This window comes from Dermacentor andersoni, chromosome 2, assembly GCF_023375885.2.
Source record: "Dermacentor andersoni chromosome 2, qqDerAnde1_hic_scaffold, whole genome shotgun sequence".
Lineage (NCBI taxonomy): Eukaryota > Metazoa > Arthropoda > Arachnida > Ixodida > Ixodidae > Dermacentor > Dermacentor andersoni.
Genome location: NC_092815.1, coordinates 71,805,108 through 71,822,567, shown reverse-complemented (window position 1 = coordinate 71,822,567; position 17,460 = coordinate 71,805,108). Strand labels below are relative to the sequence as shown.

General features: G+C 47.8%; 1 protein-coding gene across 1 annotated transcript in view; it reads right to left on the bottom strand.

Annotated features, from left to right (window-relative positions):
* Positions 1-17,460, bottom strand: part of Trpm (transient receptor potential cation channel, subfamily M) — a 271,033-nt gene that overhangs the window by 20,413 nt on the left and 233,160 nt on the right. The gene's annotated exons all lie outside the window — the stretch shown is intronic.

The following is a 17,460-nucleotide window of genomic DNA, read 5'->3' as shown; positions in this document are numbered from 1 at the left end:
CACCATCGTCCAATTCTCCTGTAAATAGAACCATTTCTTCGCAACTCCTCGTAACAGTTGTGGTGGAAGGTGCTGCGTAATCGACACCCGAAGACGGAGGCTGAACCACAAGTTCTTCGATGGAGCCGTCACCTTGCTGGACTCCCACCGAATTCACCGGAGCTGAACATGTCCCACGACGCAGAAGAACAACGGCCCATTCCAACTGCTGCCCCGACAAGTTCTGTTCTGCAACTGAGAGATTCGCGTCCCTTCGCCTGAAGATCGGACGAAGACGTCGAGGAATGGCTCATCCATTATCACCGGGCGAGTGCCGTCAACAGGTGGAACAGCGCTTCTCAGCTTTCGAACGTCGTGTTCTTTCTAACGGATACTGCGTTGGTGTGGTTCGACAACCACGAGGAAACATTCACAACATGGGGAAGATTTGTTTCGGAAATCAAAGAGCGATTCGGCGACTCCGCGACGAAAAAGAAAAGGGCAGAACAGACGCTACTGCAACGTGCGCAAGTACCAGGCGAAACCTGCACGACCTACATTGAGGCAGTAATAAAACTGTGTAGGATGGTGGACTCTGGAATGTCCGAGGAAGACAAAGTCGGGCACATCCTAAAAGGAATTGCCAAGGATGTTTACAATTTCCTCATTGCAAAAGACAGCCTGGCTTCCGTCGCTGACATCATTCGGCACTGTCGCACTTTTGAGCAACTAAAGACGAGGCGCATAACGCCGAAGTTTGGCAGGCTAGCCAATGTAACGACAGTTGCAAGCGCGGACAGCAACCAGCCCCTTGGTCTTGAATCAACGATCCCACAAATAGTTCGGGAAGAACTCAGCCTGCACGCGCAAGTGGCACATCCAGGCACTCATAGCTTCCGCCTACCCCTAGATTTTGAGCCAAACGTGGCATCCTTTTCCCCGTATCCTGCGGCAAGGGGCACTGAGGATTATGAACTCACGCCCCGACAGCAGTCACGTCTCTACGACAGAGGCCCTACTTATGACGCTCGGCCACAACGAGAGCAGCTGCGTTTTTACCCCCGAGGCCCTGCGGCTTCTGTCAGGCCACGACAAGAACAGCACCGACCCTACTACCACGACGCGACTTATGAAAGATATAACGGATTTCAGCAAGCAGCAGAGACACGTTATCCACATGACCACGAACTTTCTCGCCGCCCGCAGCCGTCTACCATTCGTTTCGAGGAAGACGCTGTGAACCGCGACCCTCCCGTGTGCTGCAACGGCGGTTCCACAGGCCATATAGCTCGGTATCGTCGCCAAGCCCGTCAATCACGTAGGACACCATCGATGTTCTCGCCACTCAGAACCCGTACTTCATATGACCTGCGGACGACCGATTTGCTTCCAAGGGATCACTTCTCACACGAGACCAGACGCAGTGATTCGCCAGCATCTGAGCGGAGTTTGACGCCACCAAATAGCCGTCCCCGTCGCTCTCCGTCCCCTCGGCGCCGTTCTTCCTCACCGCCCCCGGGAAACTAGCATCCGCGGCCAGTGGATGTGTGGTCGCCGGACAGTCTTTGCAAGAAATACCTCTGCCTGTTGTGATGTTCAAAAACACAGTGAATGTCTCGATTAACGGAATACCGACCATGGCGTTAGTTGATACTGGGGCGACTGTGTCTGTGATGAGCCTCGCTTTCAAAAACCGGCTAGGCCACAAAGTTATGTTTTCTTGGAACGACGGTATTACCTTTCGTGGAGTAGGCGGCGAGTGGCTTCATCCCCTTGGTGTTTGTGCTGTGAGTGTTTTGTTGGCTGGGAAAGTGTTTGTGTCGGAATTCCTTGTTCGTTCTCGTTGTTCGCACGACGTTATTCTTGGTATCGATTTTCTTGAACAGTGCGGCGCTTCCGTGGACTGTGGTTGTGGCGAAATCTCATTGCACAAGTTATTTATATCAGCACATTCCGAACAAAGCTTGGGTGGTGAAGACGGGGACACAGACACACTCAGTGTTCTTGGTGAAGTGATTGTACCATCGTGGTGCCTGACGCCCGTTCGTGTTTCTACAACTACTGTTGATGCTGATTGTGTTGACCTTGTATAGTTAGGCCTCTCCGCACAAACTGTGCTAAAAAAATATGCTTGTGCCCTGCTCTGTCGTGTGAATGACGAAAGGAGTCACCACATTGTGGGCGCTGAACTGTTCCGCCACGCCGGTTGTCCTTCCTCGCGGTATGAAAATCGCTCTTTTCGATGAAGCCGCATGTAGTTCAATAGCGGCACTAACTACGGACGTCTCTACAGCTTGCTTTCCTTGCGATAATCGCCATTCTGAAGAGCTAATGCTTGGCATGATCAGCAAGGCTCTCGGTACATCGGAACGGCAAGCACTGGTACAAGTCCTTGCCAGGCATGAGGCCGCATTCGACTTCACGCATAGAGATGCACCCCTTCATTTACCGTCGTCCCGCGCTCGTCACAGAATAGATACCGGCTCAGCACACCCCATCTGCCAGAAGCCCTACCGAGTGTCATCGTCCGAGCGCAAAGTTATTGCCGAGCAAGTCAAGGAGATGATGAACAAAGGTGTCGTTCAAGAGTCATCTAGTCCATGGGCAGCCCCAGTAATCCTGGTCCGAAAAAAAGATGGCTCCTGGAGATTCTGCGTGGATTACAGACATCTAAACGCAGTGACGAAGAAGGATGTCTATCCACTACCGCGAATCGATGACATCATTGATTGCTTACACGCTGCTTCTTACTTCTCAACACTTGATTTGCGATCGGGGTACTGGCAAATACCTATGGACCCTGCCGACAAGGAAAAGATCGCTTTCGCGACTCCAGATGGCCTATTCGAATTTAATGTTATGCCTTTTGGCCTTTGTAATGCTCCTGCCACCTTTGAAAGATTCATGGACACAGTACTACGTGGTCTAAAGTGGGAGATATGCATGTGTTACCTCGGTGATGTTGTAATCTTTGGCCGCACGCTTGAAGAACATAACGAACGCCTCAGCCTCGTTCTCGACTGCATTGAGAAAGCTGGACTGGTCCTAAACTCAAGGAAGTGTCGGTTCGGCGAACGTCAAACACTGGTCCTGGGACACTTAGTCGACAGGGATGGCGTCAGACCCGATCCTCGTAAGATTGAAGCAGTGAGCTCCTTCAAGCCACCGCAGTCAGCATGAGAACTCCGCTCATTCATTGGCCTATGTTCGTATTTTCGTCGTTTTCTTCCCCGGTTTGCCGACATCGTTTACCCGTTGACAAGTATTTTGCGACAAAATGCATCCTTCAATTGGACACCAGAGTGTGACGCATCATTCTCTCAACTGAAGTTTATACTAACGTGAGCACTCCTCTTGCGTCACTTCGATCCATCTTGCCCGACTGAAGTTCACACTGATGCGAGTGGAATCGGGATAGGAGCGGTGCTTGTACAACGTCACAGTGGCGCAGAACATGTTGTCGCATATGCCAGCCGTTGTCTGAGCAAATCTGAACGCAAATATACGGTTACGGAACAGGAATGCCTGGCAGCCGTTTTCGCCGTACAAAAGTTTCGATGTTATCTTTACGGTAGACCATTCAAGATTATCGATGACCATCATTCTTTATGCTGGCTGGTCGGTTTGCATGATCCCTCTGGTCGCCTCGCACGTTGGGCGCTGCGCCTCCAGGAATACGATTTTGTGGTATCGTACAAGAGTGGCCGTCGTCACGCTGGCGCAGACTGCCTCTCTCGGATTCCTCTTGCGACTACCGACTGCGAGGCTGAGAATTTTGACGACTGTCTCGCTGCTGTTACTCCTATGTTCCCTGACGCGGCAGACTTTCAGCGAGAACAACGGGATGATGTTACCCTTGATCCGCTTTTTGTCGCCGCCCGTACTTCTAAAGGCAGCGGTCGCTTTACTGCCCGTAATAAATTGCTGTACAAAACTAATTACTCCGGGCATGGAGCGCGTTTTCTGCTTCTTGTCCCCGAGAGTTTCCGCTCCGACGTTCTACGCGCCAGGCATGACGATGTGACATCCGGCCATTTCGGCTTCGTACGAACGCTGCACCGCACGCAGGAGCGCTTTTACTGGCCCAAGATGTACGAAACAACCAAGCGCTATGTCGCTAGTTGTGAAACGTGCCAACGTCACAAGCGACCGACCACCGCAGCCCCGGGTCCCCTTCGGCCATTGACACCGCCCAGTACGCCGTTCGAGCAAGTAGGCATTGACCTTTTGGGTCCATTCCCGTTATCTAACAACAGGAACCACTGGATAATTGTCTGCGTAGACCATCTTACACGGTATGCAGGAACTGCAGCCATACCGTCTTCCACCGCTGCTTGCGTGGCGGCCTTCCTGCTCCGTTCCGTGGTCCTTCGTCATGGCCCACCACGTGTCATCATCAGCGACCGTGGTCGCCAGTTCACGGCTGATGCCATTGAAGAGTTACTTCGTTTGTGCACTTCACAGTTCCGTCATTCCACGCCGTATCATTCACAGACCAATGGCCTCGTTGAAAGGACAAACAGAACGCTGACTAACATGCTTGCCATGTACGTCTCCTCCAATCATAACTGGGGCGACGTGCTGCCCTTCATCACTTATGCATACAACACGGCGAAGCACGAAACCACAAACTATAGCCCATTTTATCTCCGGTATGCAAGGTTACCGCGAAGCCCTCTGGACACTTTCTTACCCTTCGTTCTGCGCAGTGATGATCCTGTATCGAAGACTTTGTGTCTCGCCGAAGAAGCGCGTCGAATAGCTCGTCTTGGTACTCTGGCCTCGCAAAGTCGTTCGAAAGAGCGATACGACGACCGTCACGTACAAGTATCGCTGAAAAAAGGTGACTTATTCCTCCTTTGGACACCGCAACGCAAGCGTGGATTGTGCCAAAAGTTCTTGTCACAATATTCAGGCCCATTTGTAGTTGTGGACCGCCTGAGCGAACTCACTTACGTCAAAGCTCGCCTCCTGTGCAATGGTCGGCCATCAAGCAGAACTCAGCTGACTCATATTGCTCGCCTGAAGCCTTTCTACCTGACAACTGCGACACAAAATGGCGGACTGATATACTTCCTAAAGGGGTTTAATTTTATTTCTTCATCGCAGAACCGCAAGCACAGGTTGCGTCGCGCGTATACCGCAGCCACGTACTGTGGCCGCACTCCTTTTCCTCTAACAATGTGGCCCCCGGCGGCTTCACGCGCTCCCGTAGGTGGCGGATTGGACTGTCACTCCAGAAGTTTAAATACACAGCCTCTTTGCATAGAAACGACGGCATGATTGTTATCATATTGTTGGCTTGGATATGTTTGGCACGAGGCCCAAGACCCTGTCTTCTAACACGTTCTTATGTTTGCGTTCGCGTCTCTGTCTTGAAGGGACTCACACCGTGACATGCTGCGATGGTGCTTGCGTTTGGCGTATGTAAGGCGAAAAACACGGTTCTAAAATGTCTGTTCACTAACTTGTGCAGTAAACCCATGTTTATAGTATTCGCGCAGTATAGTAGTAGTACAGTAAGAGTCACGAGTATGGCATCCGTAACCGCAAGCGCCACGTTATGGTCGTAACTTGTCGGGACAGCGTAGTTGTAATCCACAGACCCTGCCACTAAGGAATACGTGGCTAGGCATGGCTGATGAATAAGTAATTGCGAAGATTGGTTTTCAGTAAAGGTTTGTTACCAAGAACGGTGGGAGCCTAGACTGCCGCAAAGGGCGGATGCTGGGCGGTGACTCCAATCATTTACTCGGCACATCACACATCTACACTGGAATTCAACTGGTTTCGCCAACTCTTGCTTATATTCTCTCGCCTCTAAGCTGCGACTTCGCCTGCCACCCAGGCCCCAGCTTTTCCTCTTTGTCCCCCGCTTCTTTCCCAGTCTACTGAGACGTGCTTCCACTGATGCTTGCTCCTCCCTTTTCTCAATAAATAAAGGCATTCATCCATGCATGCCTAAGTTACTGCAGAAAATAGCGTGTCTTTATCTCCATAACCACACTTTCTCTCACCTGGATTCTCCCATCGCAAAACAAAGTTGCCGTGTTCCAAATGACTAGGCGTCACATATACAATTTTCTAGGAATGGCCAGTAGCACGGCGGGCAATTCTCGGTGGGTGACGAGACATTATATTCTGCCATACAGACATTCTGCCATATCCACACTCAGTGCTCTGCTTCGTGAGCTACTATTAGCCGCTACGACGATGTAGGAAATGAAAGAAACCTAGCTGGGCTGGTCGCGCGCAGCTCTTTTTGGATTCGTGATGCGTCAGTTTAAAATAATAATATTTCTTATCTAAGCCTATGACAGCGATATAGGCGAGGTGAGTTACGGTAGCTAGTTGGCTTGGACTAACGACGCTCTTCACGCAGCACTTTCGTCTTATGCGTGTTTGCGAACGGGAATGAAAGACAGGAGGGTAACACGCCTTCCTGAAATGAAACATTCAGAATAACCCTTTGTTTGGGGGTTGGACATATGTCGAGGGTGCCCAATACGAACAATCTGCAAGTCTGTATCACCTTGCAAAGGGGAACTCAGATGAAACGTTGTCAAACGGATAGGCTTTTAATTATCGTAAGTAGATATTTATTGAAATTCCTTACCATGAAGTGAAAGCCGACTAATAAGCATTTAAATTTTCTGTGTTATTAAAACATCCTGTTAGTAAAAGGTTGCTGTGCTTTACAGCCCCCTAAATTAAAACGTAAGTTATGGAAAATAAATTGGTGCGGTAAATGTGTAAACGCAGACGCAAGAAAAGGCCTAGTTCATTTCCCAGTATTCTCTCAATAAAGATGGAGCACCTCTATACTCTCACGTTGTAGAAATGTCAAGAACAAAACACTTCCAAAAGAGTCAGTCACGAATGTTACTCATTATAAGATGAGCTTGCGCTGGAAAAGAAAATAACACTCAAAGATACCGATGGCTGCGCGAAGTGCTTCCTCTGATTCCGATCTACGGATCAAGGCGTCGGTTCGTCAGATTGGAATGCTCGTACATCGCAGCGTAATCTCGGGTCGGCAAATGTGATGGAGAATGTACGCCAGTATTCGCTTCACGCGCGCAATCTGATAAGATAGCGCTCTTTCGCTATTGAATTCGTGCCAACATACTGGATATTAGAAACACATGCAGGCGCATCTTGAGCTAACTGATAACTTTGGAACTGTGGTTAGACGCTAAAAAAAGCCCCCCCCCCCCACCATTAGAAGAAAGAATAGAGTTGCTTTCAATATTAGCTGAAACATAGTGCTGGTGGTATAAAAAGGGCCCCCAACACTGCACAGCGGCGCCGATTGACATACAGGAAATTCAAGAGTGAACCACTTTACAATTACTGGTATTTATCAAACCAGCATATCGTGGTTTAATGTAGCCCTGTATTCCAGGGGCCAGTTCCACTACGGGTACTGTTTCGGAGCTCATATTTCATGTCAGCATTAATTGTCACAAAATCAAAGCATTTTTTCTTTAGATCTTAACATTAGACAGCCAAAATACATGCAGCGAAACCCTCACCTTAATATTTCAGTACTTTTCGTTCTAACGTACATATCCATGCTGATCCATATGTTACAAAGTGCTGAAAATGTACCCAATGCTTTCCTCCAGGAAGCTGTTCTTATTCCTTATGATGCCAGGAAACCGAGTCTGATGCCACCAACGCTCAGAAACCTAATCGGGAGCGCGCACAGTGTTCTCGCACACCTTGTGGGATGTGCCGTAGCGCTGAGGTGCTTCTTGTATAATGTATGAGAATCGGTTGTAAAGACAGACGTGCAAGGTTGGGTCATGTGCTTAAGCTCATGAAGTTGATTTGTGCCAAGATAAGCTGTCCAAACTTTCACACTTACTTTATAAGAAGCCTATATACAGCACCATCAATATGCCGGCTGCTTTTAACTGCACGAAACAAAACTATTCGAACGATGCAAACAATGTTAACATCATTTTATCATTCAAGTGTTCAGATTGGTAACCTCTAGATGCGGAGTAAGTTGAGAAGTTGTTTGCGTAATTAACAAAGCTACGTTAATTAAATTTTCAGTAATGGTTTTTACGTGGTTAAAGAAAATGAGCAGTTTGGAGCCCGTCCTCGAGATTAAGCGGCCAAGCGAACAAATTTCGACTAAACATGCTTCTGTAAGAGCAATGCGAACAAAAATTTTCCAAGTAAACACTCTTGGAAGACGTAACTGATGCAGAAAAAGAACATCTGTAAAGTCAAAGAAAGAACAGCACTTCACGACGGTACACACACAGGGGGAACCACACACAAACTGCGCTAACATTAGGCGCTGTTGTTTATGTGATAATGAAGCAACTAGCCCGTCAGTCATTCCTTCCAAACCTGTAAAGTCAACCTGACCACATCTAGCCTTTTGTGATGCTGTCATCAATAGTATGACCCCGTGAACATGTTCCCCATGGTCACATAGTCGCGTTCCATTTTTATTCACGCTGCTTTCTCGAAGGCAAGCATTTTAAAGTTTTAATGTCAATACGGCAGTGAACGTGTGCCGCCGAAAGATTGCTTGTTCGCAGAAGAGATGCATGACGGAATGATGGTGCAGATTTAGCGTGTCGTCGGCATCAAGACAGTGCACTGCCGCCGAGGGAAGGAAGATAACGAAAGTGAACAGCTTGGTAGCTGCTCACGGAGCCGTGCCGATGGTGGCGGTGCCATCATGACAAAATCTGAGGCGGCGATATTGACGGCTTTTTTTTTTTTTTTTACAACGAAGTCGTTAAGAGTATGCTTTAACTCGGGCCCAACTCCGACGTGGCCTATTCACATAAATGTAAAACGCCGAAACGATTTTCTGAGATTACCCCTGGGCCGATTTTAATAAATTTTGCTGGATTCGGGAGAGAAAGGTAAATTGTAGTGACTATTGGAAGCGGAATTTCTATTTAGGGCTTGAATTCTGGTAAAAGATTTTCAAAAATTTGGAAGTGCGAAAAATACAGAAGCATGAAGTTTACAAATTAATAACTCCGCATCAAGAAGTGATATTGCGGTTATGTAAACAGAATCCTTTAGACAATTCAAAGCGGACAAATCCAATATGCCGATTTATATCTTACGTGAAGTCGTTACGTTGTGAACAAGGGTTGTGGAAAAGGTGTATTTCCACATTACTAATTTTTTTTAGATTCATGCGTAATATATCAATTTTGTCCGCTTTAGATGTGCTGTTAGATGCAATGTACAGAATTGTGATATCAGTTTTGATTGCCGAAAGACAGAGTTGTAAAGCTGGTTTCGTTTTCTGAAAATTTTTGATTTTTGCCAATTTTAAATAAACAAATGATGACCTAAATAAAATATTCTAAACCAACAGTCACTAGATTTTAAGTATTTCTTCTAAGTGCAACAAACCTTGTAAAATTTCATGCAGTGGTTGTGGAGAAAAACGAATTCTCCTTTTACATGTATTTATATAGGACCACCAGAGCTAAAGGTTCCTCTTCAGGGCTACTTTCCCCACTATCGCGTCCGCGTATAGAGCAAAATCCCGAAGATAGCGTAATACCGGCCTCACTCGCAGCAGAGGTGCAGCAAGCGTTCAGCTCTCCCCATACGTGGGCTGATCCCGAATGTAACGCGATGCCAGGCCGACCAGCGGCGGAGGTGCAGTTCGCCATTAAGGGGCCCACATACACAGCTTTGCTGGTCATCTTTCTTCACAGAGTGGGAGGGCACTGAGACTTTTTACTTAACAAACATTAGGTCATCGACGGCGAAACCAGGGACACCAAAGCCGTCCTCGGGCTCCACCTAGAAAGCGCCTTCGACAAGGTTACGCACTCTGCCATCCTGGCGCAGGTATCGCATCTAAACCTAGGCGAGAGGTCGTACGAATATTTCAAAGGCTTCCTCACCGGCAGATGGCGGAGCTCAGACCCGGCGACCTGAAGACGGACGAGAAGACATTAGGGAGCCAGGGCACTTGCCAAGGCTCCGTCATCTAACCCATGCTATTTAATCTTGTTATGATTCAAGTTGCCAAAAGACTATGCCAGCTTGAAGGACTGAAGCACACGATATACGCGGACGACATTACGCTGTGGGTGGACGGGGGCAGTGATGCCCGCACAAAATCCACGCCACAGACGGCAGTCGACACGGTCGAAGAAAGCTTGGAAGGTACGGGACTGCGTTGCTCCCCAAGTAAGTTGGAGCTCCTGCTTTACCAACCGATCAAAACGCACAGAATCAAGAAGCAAAGGAAACACGAAAAGATCAAGATCCGCACCAGGGATGGTAACACAATACCGACGGTCAGCAAGATCCGAGTCCTGGGCATGACGATCGAAGCGTTCGGCAGGAACGGAGACACCATCACCCGCATCATGGGTAAGGCGTCCAATGCCAGCAAACTGCTCACGCGTTACCACCAAGAAGGGAGTCATGAAGGAGGAAAACTTCATCAGGCTTATACACTCCTTCGTAGTCTGCCAGTGTACGTGGCAGCCTTCCACAAGTGGGTGAAAAGCGAAAAGAACAAGCTAGACATCCTAATCCGGAGGGCTTACAAGACACCCCTCGGTCTACCTGAAACTACCAACACGAAACGTCTCCTCCAGCTGGGCATACACAACACGTTCGACGAGATCGTCGAAGCGCAAAGAGCCGCTCAGTTTGAAAGATTGTCATCAACAAAGGCCGGCAGAAAGATCCTGTGCAGTCTAGGCATCGGTTATCACGAACAGCAGGGACCAAAATGCCCCGTCCCCGACTACGTACGTACGAAGCAACGTGGAGCGAAGACCAAGAAAAACAACTACAGGCCGTCCAGCAGGTCATCGAGGCGATGGCTAGGCAGGAGCCTGGCAAGCCGGCAACGGCGAGCGGGGATCCTCGCAGAGCACCCGATGTAAGAGTTGGCAGTCGTAGCTGTAGGGAGGACCTTGTGGCGACAGGACTAGGCGAGCAGGATTTATTTACCATTTTAAGCAAGATACATTGGCAGTTTAGCGCGACTCCCATATGGAGCCCGCAAGACTATCATACAGCAAACAGCTTACGAGCACACAGCTCACTAGTACATTTCTAGCATGACAACGAGCACTCACCTCCCGACGACGAGCACGCTCTAGCAGCCGGTAAACGCTGCTTATAAGCTCTCCGCTCGACGTCATAGTTCGACGCCATCGTTCGACGTCACCGTTCGATGTCCCCGTGGACCAGCCCTTCTGGCGGAGGGCTCACAAACACGTGCCGCACACACGCACAGGGGAAAAGGGTCCGGAGCCGACGTCAGAGGGCTTCGTAGAACTCTGCTTTGTCTCGGGTGGCGCAGCCGAGTACCACATTCCTTAGTTGACCGCGCGCCACGTGGCTGCCGGTCATCCGCAGTTCTCTGAAGTGCGCCCCGTCTGGTGGGATTGGAACACGTGCTGCGGGCTGAAAGCTGGCACGTTGCCACCCTGTACGGCCATTCCGAACACCGCCACGATGACGACGTAGGCCACGTTCGAAGCACGCCTTCGCGCTTTACTGCAGGCTCAATAAACGTTTTCCCAATCTAATCCAATTACTTATCCGCGTTTGTCCTGCATGCGTGTGCGATAGAAACCAGAAGCAGGTATGCATAGAAAATCTGAGGTGGCGGCGGCAGGTCGTAGCGCAGAAGTTAGCATGCCCAGCCCCTCCACGTACTTACATCTGCATTGACATGAGTTCGTGGTAGTGATAGCGACCACAGCTCTACTTTTTCTGCGCGCGCTAGCCATTGTGAAACTAAGGATGTAGTTAGCATGCCCAGCCACTTAATGCAAATTGCAGCAGTTACGAGTGGTGGAATACCGCTGGGGCTGATTGTGAAGAAAGCTTCCTTTCTCTGCCCACTCTCGCGATGGTGAAGCTAAAATGAGGAGGAGGCCTGACGGACGCAACGTTGATGGCCACCATAACAGAATGGATGGATGACCTGCGGAAAGGACGAAGCACACCAAGCTTTTAGCACTTGGCCTAGAGTAAAGCGCTACAATGGCTAGTATGGCCTCACGGAGATGATAGACCGAACTGCTTCTCACTGCTAACACTGGACTGATACTAAGAAAATACTCCGTTCGCAGACACCACGCTACACTGAAATTAGCAAAACAATATCAGTTTATGAACCGATAGTGTCAATTATCTGGTGTCCTTATTGTGCGTGTGAATGGCATAAAGGTCCTAGCAATGAAATGGTAGTATCTTTGATTTTGCTGCTGTTGCACACAAACAAAATTTGTTGAAGTGATCGGACAGCGATCTACCAGCAGAGAAGACCAACCCGCAAATTAAAAATAATTGCTGGTTTCAGATCTCCGATGTACTTTGCGCTCAGCTACTATCTGTAATATTTTTTTTTCTTTTTGTGCTCTTATGAAGAGGAAAACTCCACATTACTACAATAACAACAACAGTACACAAAATAGACTGGCTTTGAAGCTGTGACCACGCACCGCACGTTTGTACATTCAGCACATGTAGTATTGGGGCAACGCGTTTGAGCAAAATGATTAGGTCTTCGGTGAAAGCGCTGTGACAGGCGGGAAGAAACCGTTGTCATGCCCGGTCGAAATAATACTATCTGAAATCTTATTTACCTAACATATTTTTTGAGAAATCACTATAACCCTTTATACTTTTGCTTCGCATGAGTTATGTACTAGCTTGCCTCGTCAATCTCAAAAATGTATTGTCTTTGTGGGAGAAGGCTTTCGAAAAAACGGCCCAACATAACAGTAAAACATCCAGCATGGTTTCTATTCAGATGATTGACGAAATTCTGCACTGAGAATCTGTCGACTAGGTGCGATTGAAAGTTGAATTATGATCGTTGTAAGCTTGTGTTGCGTCTAGCACGAGCGAGTAGTGTTAGCGGTGTCATTGGCGTGAAAATGGTTAGCTCGGTCTGCGATTTGTTTTTGTGGATCTCCACATTGAACGTCGCAGTCGTTACGATGAGAGCACTCCCGTGACATCATTAGCTGAGTGGGCTGGGAAGGCTCGAGTGGTAGCTCACCTTGAGAGATATAGGTAACAATTATTGATATACGTACTTTGCGATGATGAAAAATATGCAGAAACACCACTGGTGTTGTCTAACTATTCGTAAACAGGCCCCAACTTTCAATTGGCCCATTCCAAACATTAAGTAGGCCCATCCCCAAATTTCAAGTTGGCACACCCTCAAATTTAAATTGGTCCACCCTCAAGTTTAAAGTCGGCTACGCCCGATTTTCTTTTTGCCCAGCCTTAAACTTCAAGTTGGCTCAACCCCGAATTTCAATTGGGCCACCCCTAATTTTCAAGCTGGTCCACAGACGAATTTCCATAAATCGTCCTCCAAATTTCGAGCCGACGCACCCCAAAATTTAGGTTGGCCCACCCCCATATCGCCCCCAAATTCAGATTGGCCGACCCCGAGATTGCTCCCACATTTAGGTAGGACCAATCCCATATCACCCCCAAATACAGATTGGCCCGCCTCCACAACACCACCAAATTTAGGTTGGCCCACTCCAATACCACCTGCAACTCGAGGTTGGCCCACCCCCATATCCGCCCCAAACTAACGCTGGCCCACCCCTCGATCACCTCAAATTTAGGATGGCCCACCGCAAATCGCCCACCAACTAAGGTTAGTCCACCCATATATCACCCTCCAATTCAGCGTGGCCCAGCCGCGCATCACCCCCATGGTTAGGTTAGCCTGTCCCCTTGTCAGCCCCAAATTTAGGTTGGCCCACCCCCATATCATCCCCAAATCCAGGTTCGCCCACCCCCATATCAGCCCCAAACTTAGCCTAGCCCACACCTCTATCACCTCAAATTTAGGATGGCCCACCGCAAATCACTCCCACATTTAGGTTAGCCCACCCCCGTATCACCCCCGATTCAGCTTCGCCCAGCCCCATGTCAGCCCCATGGTTAGGGTGGCCCACCCCCCATATCCCTCCCAAATTTAGGTTCTCCCACCCCCGTATTCTCCCCAAATCCAGGATGGCCCACCCCCCATATTCCCCCAAACTTAGGCTTACCCACCCCTATATCACCTCAAATTTAGGTTGAGCCACCCCCATATCAGCCTCAAATTCAGCTTGGCTCACTACCATTTCACCCCAAATTTATGTTGGGCCAATCCCATATCACTACCACATTCAACTTGACCAATCCCTGCATCACGGCCAAATTCATGCTGACGCCACTTCCAATTTCAAGTTGGCCACCCCACCCCTTTTTATAAAGACCTATGTATTCATATGGGAAATGCGTCAAGTTTTTTGGCGTTACAGACACGATTTCGCACGATTTTGCTACCAGATCACTGGGGCACTCACCAAAGAATGCTTCGCATTAAAAGCAACTGCACCGAACGAGCGACGCCATATATTGATCCTAAATACTGACGGCTAGCCAAGCTAGCTTCTCTGTAGAGCGACCGGGGCAGACACAGCACGGGACATTTATTCAAATTATTTTTTTACGGCCACACCTACGGATTCATACCACTTGGCTGTAGGGAACACATTACCAGTAGCTATTAATTACACATTGCACATCTTCTCCTATTTGGTGCATTTCTTAATTGGATGAATCTTTAGAAATAATTAACGTTCGGGCAGCGACTCAGCTTAGCAGACACTTTATTCCGCACGAATGTTGCATAGGAATGGCACTGGCCACCGGGTGGCATGTGGCCCAGGTGGACCTCATTCGCTTGGAGTATGTGCCATTAAGGACAGGGGAAAGTCGAAGAAAACGCACCTTCCAGAAGGACGCAATAAGAATGGCCATTTTGTTCTCCCAGGTTCCACGCTACAAAGCACGATTTTTTTTTTTTGCATAGCACAAAGCTTTGCGCAAGCTTCTAGTTATGATGTCCAATGAATAAAACCTTCATAAATGCGATGACTTAACAAATGAACACGACATTGCTGTGTTTTAGGAAGGAAAAATAGAAAACATAATACAGTATATCAAGAGAACGACTCGAAAACCAGAACCGAAAGCAAATCATGAGTTTTGTGTTTTTTCCATCTGGTGGGAGACTATAAAACTAAGTCCTATGCGGCTATAAAAAAAAAACTGCGCCGCTGAAAAACCAGAACCGAAAGCAAATGCTGGGTTTTGTGTTTCTGCCATCTAGTGAGAGACTACAAAACTAGGTCCTATGCGGCTAAAAATAAAGCCCGAAGCGAGAATCGAACCGCGGCCACCGCGAAGCGTGACTAAAGGTGCGCGCAATTCTACCGCTCGGCCACGGCTTCCGAGGGCTCGCGCAGTGGTACGAACATCTTTTTATAGATAGCACATGAATTTTCACGACAGTGTTACAAAAAACGCTTTCGGGAACAGTGTTACGCCATGTGTGGAGAGTCGAGCTAGGCATCAATCGAAAGCTGAGTCTCCGGACTACATACGCTGCACTGCGTATTACGATAGAAGCCCTAGTGTAATCACAGCCACGGTTCTTGCCTCGAAAATGGAGTACAAATTTTCGTCGTTTCCATAGGCTTCCATTGCTAAATCTTTAACCGCTGTGGGAACAAAATTCTTACGTGCCATAGAGTGATCACTGCATTTGGCTCGTGTGGATTGTCTTCCAGAACACGTCTGTCACCTGCGTTTTTTGATAATCGACCTGCAGCTTTTGTTATTCGCGAAAAACCCGCTCGTTCCATTGAAAACGCGCTAGCTTCGTGCCGGGGCCGCTTGGGGCGCTAGTTGGTACGTGTCCAGGAAAGCTGGATATGCAAACGGCAGCTAAAGAGGCCGACATGAAGTAAAAGGTTGGTCACAATTAATGCAAGCGAAAACTGACGGGCAGACTTAAATCGTCGGCATGTCGTCTTCTAATTTTCTTTAACTAAGATTTCCTGCGAAAATCCCACAGTTTAAAAATAAATTAAGCGATGATTTGATAAAGAGGACCGCGAAAAAAGGCACCAATATGATTTTGTTATGTATATCATTCAGCCAAAATTCAACCAAACTTCATCGCATAATAACAGAAGAGAAATGAGTGTTGCATAAAGGCAGTGCAGAATTGAGATAACGGGCATGGAGAATTTGATAAATATATTACATACTGATAAATATATGGTTACGTTGCTAACTTTACCGTCCTTCCGTTTCAAAATTTTGCTGACGAAGCAGACCTGCTTGTTTTCGTAACACCTCCCAGCACCAGTCCCTCTTCTACACTTTAAACGTTTGTTGTATTTTGCTTTGTTTTGTCTTCGAAGCTCAGTTCAGTCGTAAGTTTGATTCGAATCAAAAAGCTCGAACTTGCAAGACACTGCGAACAGTGACAGCTATAAAAGGAAAATTAATAATTATAGCATTATGAAATGCTTACCGAGCACCGAATTAAAGCATTTGTAGCTAGCTTTATGCCTCTATAGCAGATGAACGGGGCGCTCGGAACTCGTACGCACAAATATCCTGATAAAAATAGTGACCAGCCCCAAGCGTCCGCAATACCAAAAAAAATATCTACCAAGAAACACAAAGCAATGCGGTCAGCGTCCATTGCATAGCATTAAGGCTGACAAGATAAAAAATAAAGAAAGACAAATGTATTATGTAAATTATGCTTTACTTCAGTTCCACTAGAACTTAATAGAGCAAAAACGTGATGCTTGCAACAAACTCCCTATTGCTCGATTTATTTCTCAAGGCCAACTGTCTTTTATTGAAGTGTCCGCCCGTAAAATTTGCTCCCTAATAAAAAAAAAATCTTATTGCCATCTGTTATTCGGCACGGTCAAGGCAGCTTACCCTTTTACTTGCTACCCGACGAACGAATATATATAAAAATGAAAGAAAAAAGCGAAATGACGCATTTGCGCACAAATTTTACGCGCTGTATGCGTAAATAACAGAGCAGATAGCGAAAACCGGTTACTGAATAAAGAAAAACGCTTATGCGTGTGCAGGGGAAACGATGATAGGAAGAGACGGGCTTTCCAATTTCACGCTGCACGACAACGTCTTGATGCGCACGATCGAGAGGCCAGAGTTTTTTTCCTCGCATGTCAAAATGTCAAAAGTTTCTTTTTTTGTCGCTGTTGCCTATACCAGGTGTCACCGTCGACCTGCCGTTCTTTTCTTTCGTTTAACTGCGTTGTTGGGCAGGTGTCACCTTAAAGCCGTGCAGGGCTGGCGAGGCTGAAGGTGTGCAACCTTACGTCCGCTCCTGTGAGCTACGGAGGAGCCTCGTTCAAGATGACAGCAGCGCGCACCGGCTGTGTGAGCTCACACGCGCTACTGTCAATATTAAGATGCGTGTAGAATAAGCGTGCAAAAGTTACGAAAACGAAGTTCAATATAAAGAACTGTAGGTTCTACGTGAGATATGGCTCAGGGCTTGGTGTAGAAGGGAGCTAGAATAAATCGGAGCGAAAGTGAGATTTACGTTTGCTCACAGAAGTTTACGGGACACAGATATTACCGCGAATGGGA